Below are 12,910 nucleotides of genomic sequence, written 5' to 3'. Positions count from 1 at the left end.
CCTAAGAAGGGGGTCGTGGGAACCCCCAATTTATAGCCTCTGTCAAAAGTAGAGGAGGCCTGGGAATTGTGATTGGCTTCTGAAGTAGGGGGCACTCTCTCATGGGACCGAGCCCTTAATCTATGGCCTCCGATGCTAACTCTGGGTAGTTAGTGTCAGAATTAAATGGAATTGTTGGATGCCCAGTTGATGTCCAGAGAGCTGGAGAACTGGTTTTTGGTGTAGAAAAACAACAACATACATGTGATATTATGAAAATTGTTCAGAGTGGCCCCCTGCAAAATGGAGAGCAGTCTCAACAGACACCAACCCTGCCAGCACCTTGATCTTGGACTTCTAGCCTCCAGAACTGAGAAAATAAATTTCTGTTTTTTTAAGCCACTTAGCCTATGGTATTTTGTTACGGCGGCCCTAACAAATGAACACAGAGGGGGAAGCCTGGGACGGGGGGACCTGTGGAAAGACCGCGAACGGATGGCAGCAAGCAAGTTGGATATGTGGGGTCTCAACCTTAGAGTGGGGTCTGGGCTGGATCAAAAGATTGCTGGGCAAAGTGTGACATCAGTCTGTTGTGTCTGTCTCCTACGGAGACCATGGAAAGTGAGAAGAAAGTCATCACCTTTTATATTCAGTCTGGGAGGATGCTGTTGGTTGACTTCCCAGTGTTCATGTCCCCCTTCCTCCTTCCAACCAGAACCTTGGTTTTGTTCGGGTGTTTGCACCTCCCCAGGCAGCCCAAGAGAAGCTTGGGAATCTGACCCCATTCCCAGCTCCAGCATTTGATCCTGTTCCATTTGAGGCAGCATGGGAAATTCATTTTTCTAGTGAGTGATATTAGTTCCAGAATTTAGGCTTACGCTAATCATCTCAAACCATTCCTCTGGTCACTGTCATGTTCTAGGGGTTGGCAGAGACTGTAGGTAGCCTCCAATATTCCTTCTTTCTGTAGAACTCTCAATTTTGAGCCAGGCATTGGCCACCCTCCCCATAAAGACTATATTTCCAGCACTACTTGCAACTAGGTGTGGTCATGGAATAAATTTTGACCAATCAAATATAGATATGATGGGTGAAAGCAAATTCTGAGAAGTATCCTTAAACAGGGATGTTGTAATTGTCCATTGCTGCATAAAAAATTGCCCCAAAGCTAAGTGGCTGAAAAACAACAAACATTAGTTTCTTGAAGTTTCTGTAGGTTAGGAATCCAGCAGTGGCTTGGCTGGGTGGTTCTTTCTGGTGAGGCTGTAATCAAGTTGTCAGCAGGGGCTGCAGTCACCTAAAGGCTCCACAAGAGGAGGGTTTCCTTCTGAGCTCACTCATGTGGCTCTTGAGCAGTCCTCAAAGGAAGGATCCATTTCTAAATTTACTAACATGGGGCTCTATGCAGGACTGCCTCATGACATAGCAGCTGGATTTCCCCAAAGTGGGCCATCAAGAGAAAGTGAAAGAAAACACCCAAGATAGAACCATCATCTTTTAATGAACTAATCTTGGAAGTAACATCCTACTACTTCTCCTGTAGTCTATCCCTTACAAGCAAATAAATAAGCCCAGCCCACGCTTGGGGAGAGAGGATTACACAAAGATGTGAATACTGGGAGGCAGGGATAACTGGGCACCACTATAGAGGCTGCCCCCCACAGTGGGAATGCGCTCACCTCTTTACCTTTTTCTTCTATCTGCTGACTAGAAAAAGAGAACTAGTGGCTGGAATTCAAGCAGCCATGTGGTGCCATGAAGTGATCTCGGGAATGGAGGGTGTGAATAGCACAGCGAAAGGATAGAAGGAGCCAGGGTCCCTGACATTGTGGAGAGTCATTCCCTCCATAGGCTGTGTGTCTCTCGGCTTCTATTTATCTTGTTTAAGCCATTGCTATTTTGTACTTTCCATTTCTGGCAGCCAAACCTAATCCTACATGATCCAGGTCTTTAGCGGGGCTCTGGAAACTACTCTGGTTGGTAAAAGAGCTGGTTTCTTATCATTTTTATGCTTTAGATATGATAATTACAAGGATTGGTTCTCTTTCTTTTTTATTTGTATTTTTTAAAAGAGTTTCTTTATTTGAGAGAGAGAGAGAGAGAGAGAGAGAGAGCGAGCACACTTGCACAAATAGAGGGAGGGGCAGAAAAGAGAGAGAAGCAGACTCCCTGCTCTGCTGAGTGTAGAGCCCAACGTGGGGCTCGATCCCAGGACCCTGAGATCAAGACCTAAGCCAAAATCAGACCCTTAATTGACTGAGCCACCCACGCACCTCTCTCTCTCTCTCTCTCTCTTTTTAAAGATTTTATTTATTTATTTGACAGAGATAGAGACAGCCAGCAAGAGAGGGAACACAAGCAGGGGGAGTGGGAGGAAGAAGCAGGCTCACAGCGGAGGAGCCTGATATGGGGCTCGATCCCACAACGCCAGGATCACGCCCTGAGCCGAAGGCAGACGTTTAACGACTGCGCCACCCAGGCACCACCCCCCTCTTTTTTAAAAAGTATAGTTGATATACAATGTTACATTGTATGTTACATTGTATGTTACAATGTTTCAGGTGTACAATATAGTCTATATGTTATACTATACTCACCACAAATGTAACTACCATCTGTCACCATGCAACACTATTACAATACCATTGACTTATTCCTTATGCTGTATCTTTCATCCCCGTAAGTGACTTACGCATTCCATCACTGGAAGCCTGTACCTCCCACTCCCCTGCCCCCATTTTGCTCACCTCTTCACTCCCCTTGCTTCTGCCAACCACCAGATCGTTCTCTGTATTTATGGGTCTATTTATGCTTTTTGTGTGTTAGTTCATTTGTTTTTAGATTCCACAAAACAAGGACTTGCTCCTGATATATGTTCACTGAAATCACTTTCAGTCTCTTGCCTTCTTTAAATTCAGCCACAAACTGTTCTGAGTTCCCTTGCCCTTGACTCATCCTCTCCCCCCTTTCAGCTATTTCCCCTTTAAGACGCAGAGACTTGCACATATTTGCAGAATGTGAAGAAGAAACTGGCATAGAGGAAGAAATTAAAAATCCAGGAGGAGTCAGGAATAATTGGTGGAACAATGCCCCAGAGCAGGGGCAGGAACTACAGAGGGCAGCTGCTGGTTTTTGTAAATCAAAATTTATTGGAACATAGCCCCACCCATTCATTTACCGATTGTCTATAGTGGCTTTCTAGCCACAAAGAAAGAAAGCCAGCAGAGCCTGAAATATTTGCTATCTTGCCCTTTATAGAAAAGTTTGCTGACTCCTGCCGTAGAGGAGGTAGGCTTGGGTACACAGGAGTCAAAGATGCTGGAGAGGTAGCAAATAGTGGGGCCTACCGCCTGTAGGAAAAGTGGCATGATTAAGGTAAGCCTGAGAGGAAGGAGAAAGAGACAAGAGGCATGGGGAGGCTCCATGCTTCTGAAAGGTGGCGGGGGTGGGGGTGGGGGTTGGGGGGGTTGTCTGGGAGGGGTGGGGCATGGAGTCAACTAGATGGGGATGTCAGGGACTGAGATTTTGGAGGTGCTGAGACCATCCTGATGGTGAGGAGAGTTTCATGACCCCACGGCAATCGCTAGCACCATCAGCTCTCTGTCCAGGTGCCTTCTCCTAGCTGGCCCTGCCTGGGGCCCAGATGCCCAGTTCTCTGTGAGTGTGACAGAGTGCCAGGAGATGGTTTGAAGAGACTGAGGAATTGCGGTGAAGAACTAGCAGGGAGAGGCTGCAGAGCTGGAGCCCAGGGCATAGAAAGTGAAGAACCATGAGCCTCTGCTTCTGCAGCTGTAAGGACAAGGCCAGGTTCACCCGGTGCCAGTGAAAACAAGCCGCTGCAGAGAGTGGGCTCTGAGTGTTGATGCTGAGAGGCTTTTTTTTTTGCCATGAAAGTGGGAGCAAAAGGCCAAGGAGAAAAGGCCGGGAGGAGATGTAAAAGGTGAGGGAACTCAAAATAGTCTAGGGTTGAACCAACCAAAGAAAGCCAGAGACTGGGTTGGATTTCCACACTTACTCTAAGAACAGTAACATTTAGAGCATTAAAATAATCATGGACTAGCTACTAAGAGTATTTGTAAAAATTAGGAGTAGAAAACCTCAAAACAGGGGCGCCTGGGTGGCACAGCGGTTAAGCGTCTGCCTTCGGCTCAGGGCGTGATCCCGGCGATCTGGGATCGAGCCCCACATCAGGCTCTTCTGCTATGAGCCTGCTTCTTCCTCTCCCACTCCCCCTGCTTGTGTTCCCTCTCTCGCTGGCTGTCTCTATCTCTGTCAAATAAATAAAATCTTAAAAAAAAAAAAGACAACCTCAAAACAAACAAAACAAGAATTTCTTTGTTTCTCCAGTAAAAGTCCAGAGGTAGGTGGCCCAGGACTGGTGTTAGGGACTGCAGCTGGTATCAGGGGCCCAGCCTCCTTCCACCTTCTTGCTCTGCCTTATGAATTTTCTTTCCCAAGTATCTCTGCTCTGAGAACTAGCAGCCATCGCATTTCCATCACAGCCTGGAAAAGAAGAAATGGGAGAAGGAAGCATGTCCCTTCCTGTACGGGCTCTCCCCAGAAGGTGCACCTGCCATCACATATCTCCTTGGCCAGAATATAGTTTACATGGCTGCACTTTGTTGCAAGGCAACCTTGGAAATATGGCCTTCATTCTGAGTGGCCATGTGCACATATAAATTTTACAGAAAGTGGAAAACATAAATTGGAAAACCAATACTTTTCTCTGCCATGTCCCACACCTATATCTATGCATATGAAAGGTGATTGTACATTTCAATTTGCATGGGATAGTCATGGTTTACACTGTTTTCCCACATAATTATTGACAGCATTCTTTTTCTCTCCGTGAAAAACAGGAGAAAAATTGGTGGTTCTTCAAAAAGTTAAACATAGAAACATATGATCCAGCAATTCTACTTCTAGGTATATACCCAGAAGAAGTGAAAGGAGGGACACAAACAGATTACTTCTACGCCCATATTCATAGCAGCATTATTCATAATAGCCAAAAGAGGGAAATGACCAACTGTCCATTACCAGATTGATGGATAAACAAAATGTGGAATATATGTACAATGGAATATTATTCAGCCATAAAAAAGAATGAAGTACAAATTCATGTTACAAAAACATTATGCTCAGGGAAAGAAGCCAAACACAAAGGACAGATACTGTATGGTTCTGCTTATATTCTAGGAATAGGCAGATTCATAGAGACAGGAAGTGGTTATGAGGGGCTGGGGGAGAGGGGGGAAAGGGGAGGCTATTATTTAATGGGTAAAGAGTTTCTATTTGGGATGATGAAAAATTCTGGAAATGGCTGCAATAGCACAATAATGTGAATGTACTTAATGCTACTAAACACTTAAAAATTGTTAAGTTGGTGAATTTTATAATATGCATATTTTACCATAATAAAAGAAAAGGGAAAAACAAAAGCTTGAGATATTTACAAAGAGAAAAGAGGCATAAATGTCCATACAAATACTGACTGTTCAGAGCAGCTTTCCCTGTGGAAACTGGAAATAAGCCAATGTACACTAGCAGGACAATGGATAAGCACACTGTGTATATCTACACAATAAAACACTACTCAGCTGGAATACTACTCAGCCATCAAAAAGATGAAATCTCGCCATTTGCAACGACATGGATAGAACTAGAGGGTATTATGCTAAGTGAAATAAGTCAATCTGAGAAAGACAATTATCATATGATCTCACTGATATGTGGAATTTAAGAAACAAAACAGAGGATCATAGGGGAAGAGAGGAAACAATAAAATAAGATGAAACCAGAGAGGGAGACAGACTATAAGAGACTCTTAATCATAGGAAACAAACTAAAGGTGCTGCAGGGGAGGGGGTGGGGGGGATGGTGTAGCTAGGTGATGGACATTAAGGAGGGCATGTGATGTAATGAGCACTGTGTGTTATATAAGACTGATGAATCACTGTCCTCTACCTCTGAAACCAGTAATACAGTGTATGTTCATTAATCGAATTTAAATTAAAAAATGGAAAAAAATAAAACACCACTCAGCAATAAAAAGGAATAAACTGCCGAGACATACAACAACATAGATGACTCTCTATCACGCTGCACAAAAGAAGACGGACAAGAGTATATACTGTGTTTATACATAGATTTATATAAAATTTATGTAACATTCTAGAAAATGCAGGCTAATATATAGTGACAGAAGTAGATTGGTGGTTGCCAGGCAAGGGGGGTATAGGGAGAGACAGGAGAGCAAGTTTACCAAGGGACACAAGGAGTTTTGGGAAGACATGACACGTATGTTCCTTATCTTTATTGTGGTGACAGTTTCATGGATATATACATATGTCAAAACTCTTCAGTTTGTGGGGCACCTGGGTGGCTCAGTTGGTTAAGTGTCTGCCTTTGGCTCAGGTCATGATCCTAGGGTCCTGGGATGGAGCCCCATGTCAGGCTCCCTGCTCAGTGGGGAGCCTGCTTCTCCCTTTCCCTCTGCACCCCTGCTCCTGCTCTCTTGCTCACTCTTATCTCAAATAAATAAATAAAATCTTTTTTAAAAAGTTTTCAATTTGTATGCTTTAAATATGTGCAATTTTTTGTTTGCCAATTATACCTAAATAATGCTATTAAAATAAACACGGGGGGCGCCTGGGTGGCGCAGTCGTTAAGCGTCTGCCTTCGGCTCAGGGTGTGATCCCGGCATTATGGGATCGAGCCCCACATCAGGCTCCTCCGCTATGAGCCTGCTTCTTCCTCTCCCACTCCCCCTGCTTGTGTTCCCTCTCTCGCTGGCTGTCTCTCTGTCACATAAATAAATAAAAAATCTTAAAAAAAAAACTAAAAAAAAGAAACTAAGGAAGTTGGCAAGAAAAAAATAATAAACAAATAAAATAAAATAAAATAAACACGGGTGCATACTGACATTAACATATGAATAGATAATATTAAAAATAGAAAAATTTTAAAAAGTGTTCTAGTTTGGGTGGTCTGTCACATGGTCACCCTATATATATATCCTTCTTCCCACACATGAAGCACACTCACCTGCCACCCAGTAAAGAACCCCCAAATCTCACCACATCCCGCTTGAAGCTTATAACCATCCATCAGATCCAGATGTAGGGGCAACCTACAAACTAAAAGACGAACTCTCTTTTAAATATATACTAGTGGTGTAGGAACAAGATAATCACACACACACAAATGACCATTCTGAAAATTGAACACTATGAAACACACAGCAGATGATGGTCCACTGCAATCAATAACCTCTTCTGGGTAGGAACGGGGAAGATTCCCTTCTCGGGCAGTAGAATTAGTACCTGTGTGCACTTATCTGACACCTGCTAGTTCTTCCTTCTGGGAGATTTTTCTTTTTCCATTATCCCCCATGGACACCAGAGAGGTGGGCAATGGGGAGATGGCCTAGTGGGGCTACACAGTTCCCTGGGTCGACCCCGTGCTGGTGCACGTTTTGGAGCCTGGGAATGGCTTCACTGGTTGAACAGTCACAGATGTTTGCAGGCCAAGCCAGTGGTTTCTTTGGTGATATAATTCTTTCAAACACTTAAATGGTTTACAGACTATTTGCTTCAAGTGCAAATGACCACAGCCAAGGATCTCATCTAGATAAAACTTTTAAGCCTGGGTACTTTGGTCTTTTACAAATGAGCCTCTGTGTAGAGCCTAATGGCAGCCATCTTCACTCCCTCTGAAATAGGGTGGGAGAGCAACATCCTTTAATCTTGTTTTTGCCTTGGGCTCGTAGCCTCTGGGGGAAAGTTAGTCTAATCTCTTGCTACTGCTCCCATGCCACGCCCTATAGTTGCTCAGGTTTGAAATACCAAAACAGATGGCTTCTTTCAGCTGTGGAAGTCGTCTCCACACTGTGGAACTCTTGGACAACTTGGATTGTGAACCCCGAGTGGAGTATCTTCCTTTCTACCTCTGCCAAAGACTGGAGAGCTTCAGCCCGCACCCTGCTCCAGCAAGACTCTGAAAAGCAGCAAACAGCACCCAACACACAGGAAGACTGAATTTTCCCAACTAGTTCTCCAGTATTCCTGCCTTGTTTGGAGCTTGCCTTCCAAGGGCTGCTGGAACTTGTGACCCATGAGCGTGTTGTCAAGTCAGGTGGGTCGCAGCCAACTTTTTGTTTTAAGGACAGAATAGAAAATATTAGATGCACGCAGCCCGGGGCAGGAATAGAAGCTCAGCCAGCTATACTAAATTCCCTGCTCAGACTGCTTCTATATCTCTGGCCCATGCCCCCTTGATGACGGGTGGTCTCTGTCCTCAAGCACCAAGACAGCATCTGCAGTCCAGGCAGACGTTTGGGGAGAGATGAAGGAGGAGGCCACGGGGACACCCACAGTCTCTTACTTCCTATTCCTAGAAGCTGCCAGACAGCACCTCGACTTCTATCCCACCCACAAGAGCTTAAACACGGCCACAGCTAAGGCAAGGAGGGGGAGAGATGTGATTTTTATTCTGGGTAACATGTGTCCATCTAAAAGTTGTATTAAATGGGAAAAATGAAAGAGCATGTTAATTATAAGGCAACTGACAAGATGCATGAATATGTGGAGATTTTTTTTTACAATTTATTAATTTCAAGGCATCCTGGGTGCTAATCAATGTTTTCTTTCAAAACTCTCAGAGGTACTCTCACCTATGAAGAAGTAGACACTGTGCTCTTAGTCTGCCTTGGACCCATTCCCACCAATAGTGTCTCCAGATTCCCAGCTCTTCAACCACTAGATATAGTGCTTAAACTTAAAAGTGGAGTCAAGATTCCCAGGTTCAAATCCAGACTACACCTCTTATGAGCCATGTGACTTTTGTTGGCGAGTTATTTTAACTCAGTCTCTGTTTCCTTGGCTGTAAAATGGTGGAGACCAATAGTTCTATAGCAGAGCGTTTTTATGAGGACGAGATATGAATTTGCATGTAAGTTAAGTGGAGTGCCAAGCACATGGTTAGCTCTTAATAAATGATAATTCTAGTTTATTATTCAGTATCTTCTTGCTACCCCAAGGCTAAACTTCCCCACACATGAGAGTCTTCTAGAATGTGTCTGTGGTGTCAGCCCCATTTTCCATCCCATGGTCCCTTATTTGTTTATTTATTTATTTATTTATTTATTTTTAAGATTTTATTTATTTATTTGACAGAGACAGCCAGCGAGAGACGGAACACAAGCAGGGGGAGTGGGAGAGGAAGAAGCAGGCTCCTAGCGGAGAAGCCTGATGTGGGACTCGATCCCAGAACGCCGGGATCACGCCCTGACCTGAAGGCAGACGCTTAACGACTGCGCCACCCAGGCGCCCCCCCTTATTTATTTTGTAATAACATTGTTTCCAATTAAAAAGTAATACAACCCAACAATTTCACCCCTAGGAATCTATTTCAGAGATTCCCATGAGCACACAAAGACCCACCTGGTGTGCGGGCATTGTTTGAAATAGTAACAAATTGGAAAACAACCATCAATAAGAGAATATTTAAAAATTAAGGAACAGCTAGATTCTGGAATCTCATGAAGCCATTTAAAAGACGTAGACTGACTTCTTATACACTCTCTCCTTGTCCCCATCTCCAGCCTTCCCAAGGGGTCTCAAATATTCCACTCTTTGTTCCTGTGGTAGGGCCCTGGCATGAGCCCTTCCCTCAGCCTGGCATGTTCTGTCCCTGACAGATTTCATTTAGATACGGCCTCCCCTCACCCCCTCTCCCAACATGAAGGAGCCCCTCAGCCAATCTTTAGCACATCACCCTGTTTTATATCTCAATATAACGCATTCCCCTAATTAATTTACTTATTTAGTCCCTTATTAATTTTCTGTCTGTCTGTCTGCCTGTCTCTCCCATTTATGAAACACAAATGCCAGGAGAGTAGTGCTCTAGCCTTGTTTATCATTCTGTCCCCCCTGATGAAAACGGAGCCTGCCCCATAGAGGGGATTTTACAAATATTCACTGAATAAATAGCACCAGCTACACTCATTGAGAGCTTTCTATTTTCTGACATTGTTCTATATGCTGTATGTGTATTTATATGTATATGACAATTCTAAGAGGCATTTACTATTGCTATTACATCATTTTACAGATGAGGCTTTGCCTAGGCCAAGCAGCTACTAAACAGCAGAGCTATCAGGGAGTGTGAGTTCAGAGGCTGTGACCTTAACCCCTACATTACATTGCCTCTTAAATGTCAAGGACCAAAACATAGGATGTAGGTAAAGCAGTGCTCAGAGTGAAATTTATAACTATAAATGCCTATTTTTTAAAAAAGAAATCTCAATCAATAACCTAAACTTCCACCTTAAGAAACTAGGGTGGGGGAAAAGAGCACACCAAACCCAAAGCAAGAAGCAGGAAGGAAATAATAAAGACTAGAGCAGAAATAAATGAACTAAAGAACAGAAAAAAAAAAGAAAGAGAAAATCAACAAAACTCAAAGTTGGCTCTTTGGAAAGATCAACAGAAATGATAAGCTTTTAGTTAGACTGACCCAGAAAAAGGAGAGGAGATTAAAATTACAAAAATCAGAAATAAATGAAGGGACATAGCCATAAAACTTAGAAAAATAAAAAAGATCATAAGAGGAGAGTATATAGGGAAATGCTGCTCAAAGGGCACAAGCTTTCAGTTATAAGATGAATGAACTCTGGGGATCTAATGCACAGCATGGTGACTACAGTGAATAATACTGTATTGTGTACTTGATATTTGCTAACGGTGTAGACCTTAAGTGTCCTCACCACACATGCAAAATGGGCAACTCTCTAAGGTGATGGATGTATTAATTAACCTGACTGTGGTAATCATTTCACAAAGTATCCATATGTCAAATCGTCATGCTATACAACTTAAGTGTATACAATTTTATTTGTTAATTATACCTCGATAAAGCTGATTAAAAAAGGGGAAAAAAAGGAGGACAATTTGAACAACCTTACTCCAACAAATTAGATAATTTAAATGAAATGGGTAAATTCTAGGAAAACACAAATACTCAAACTGACTCAAGAAGCAACAAACTATAGGGGCACCTGGGTGGCACAGCGGTTAAGTGTCTGCCTTCGGCTCAGGGCGTGATCCCGGCGTTCTGGGATCGAGCCCCACATCAGGCTCCTCCGCTATGAGCCTGCTTCTTCCTCTCCCACTCCCCCTGCTTGTGTTCCCTCTCTCACTGGCTGTCTCTATCTCTGTCAAATAAATAAATAAAATCTTTAAAAAAAAAAAAAAAAGAAGCAACAAACTATAAATAGGAATATAACCAGTAAAGACATCAAATTAATAATTAAAAACATCCTACAAAGAAAAGCCCAGTCCCCGATAGCTTCATTGGTGAATTGTACCAAACATTCCAAGAATTATACCAGTTGTGGTAGGTTGAATAATGGCTCTCCAGAGGTATTCATGTCTTAATCTGAAGAACCTATGAATGCTAATTTACATGGCAAAGGGGATTTTGCAGATGTGATTAAGTTAAGAATCTTGAGATTCAGTTTGGATTATTGGGAGGGGCCCAGTGTAATCACAAAGGTCCTTAGAGGAGGGGTAATGGAATAGAGTTAGAACACCATGTGAGGAAGGAAGCAGAGCCCAAAGAGAACCTACTAAACTGGCACTGAGGATGGAGGAAAGAACCATAAGCAGCTTCTAGAAACTGGAAGAGGAAAGGAATAGATTCTCTCCTGGAACACCCAGAAGGAGCCAGCCCCGCTACACCTTGATTTTAGCTCTTTAGACTCATTTTGGGTTTTCAGTCTCCAGAAATGTAAGAGAATAAATTTGTGTGATTTTACGCCACTGAGTTTGTGGTAATTTTTGACAGTAGCAATAGGAAACTAATACACCAGTCTTCCACAAACGCTTCCAAGAAACAGAAGAGGAAGGAACACTTCCCAATCAGTGTATGAGGCCAGTATTACTCAGATACCAAAACCAAACAGGGCCATCACAAGAAAAGAAAACTACAGAGTGATATCCTTGACGAATTTAGACATGAGAACCCTGAACGAAATACTAGGACACTGAATCCAATATATAAAAAGGATTATACATCATGATCAAGCGGGATCTATCCCAGGCTTATCAGGTTGGTTTAATGTCTTCTGCAGAAGGGACTTAGCACGATGAGCTTGAGACTGCTCTCCTTAGAAGTGCCTGCTTATGAGGTTGGCCCTTAGCTGGCATCTGGGAACGTGGATTTCAGGACTGGTAAGAGTGGTTCACTGTGTCTGCACTGTACAAACAGGGTGGCCTATGCTAAATACCTGCTTTCCTTCTGGAGTCCGAGTTTTGGCACATGCTACGTAGAGGGTGTCTACAGGACCAGACCCTATTGAAAATCTTGGGCATTGAAGTTATCCAATAAACTTCCCTGGCAGACAACATTTCACTCATGTTGCCATGACTCGTTGGAGGAACTAGGCGTCTCCCACGTTGACTCTACTAGGAGAGTACTCTGGAAGCTTGTGGCTGATTTCCTCTGGACTTTGCCCCATGTGCTGTTTCCCTTTGCTGCTTTTGCTCTGTATCCTTTCACTATCATAAAGCTTAGCTGTGAGTATGACTATATACTGAATCCTAGGAGTCCTCCTTGTGATTCATCAATCCTGAAGGTGGTCTTGGGGACCCCTAACACACATTCAAAATCAATTAGTGTATCATATCACATTAATAGGATAAAAGACAAAAAACCATATGATCATCTCAGTAGATTCAGGAAAAAAAAAAAGCATTTGATAAAACCCAATACCCTTTCATGACAGAAATACTCAACAAACTAAGAATAGAAGGGAACTCCCACAACCTGAATAAGGGAATCTATGAAAAACCCCTAGCTAACATCAAACTTAATGGTGAAAGACTGAATGACATCCCCCTAAGATGAAGTAGACGACAAAGATGTCCAA

The 12,910-nt window shown here is 43.1% G+C and overlaps 1 long non-coding RNA gene across 2 annotated transcripts in view; it reads right to left on the bottom strand.

Moving 5' to 3' along the window:
• LOC103674092 overlaps positions 1–12,910 on the bottom strand; it is a 46,382-nt gene that overhangs the window by 11,480 nt on the left and 21,992 nt on the right. Inside the window, exon 6 of one of the 2 annotated variants that reach the window (XR_571553.2) lies at positions 4,208–4,248. The exons of the other annotated variant lie outside the window; for it this stretch is intronic. This is a non-coding gene — a long non-coding RNA (uncharacterized LOC103674092). Of the gene's footprint in view, positions 1–4,207; positions 4,249–12,910 lie in introns of those variants that run through there. 2 annotated transcript variants of the gene reach the window in all.

This window comes from Ursus maritimus, unplaced genomic scaffold (assembly GCF_017311325.1).
Source record: "Ursus maritimus isolate PB19 unplaced genomic scaffold, ASM1731132v1 scaffold_21, whole genome shotgun sequence".
In the NCBI taxonomy this organism is placed as follows: Eukaryota; Metazoa; Chordata; class Mammalia; order Carnivora; family Ursidae; genus Ursus; species Ursus maritimus.
This window is presented reverse-complemented; position numbering and strand designations above follow the sequence as displayed.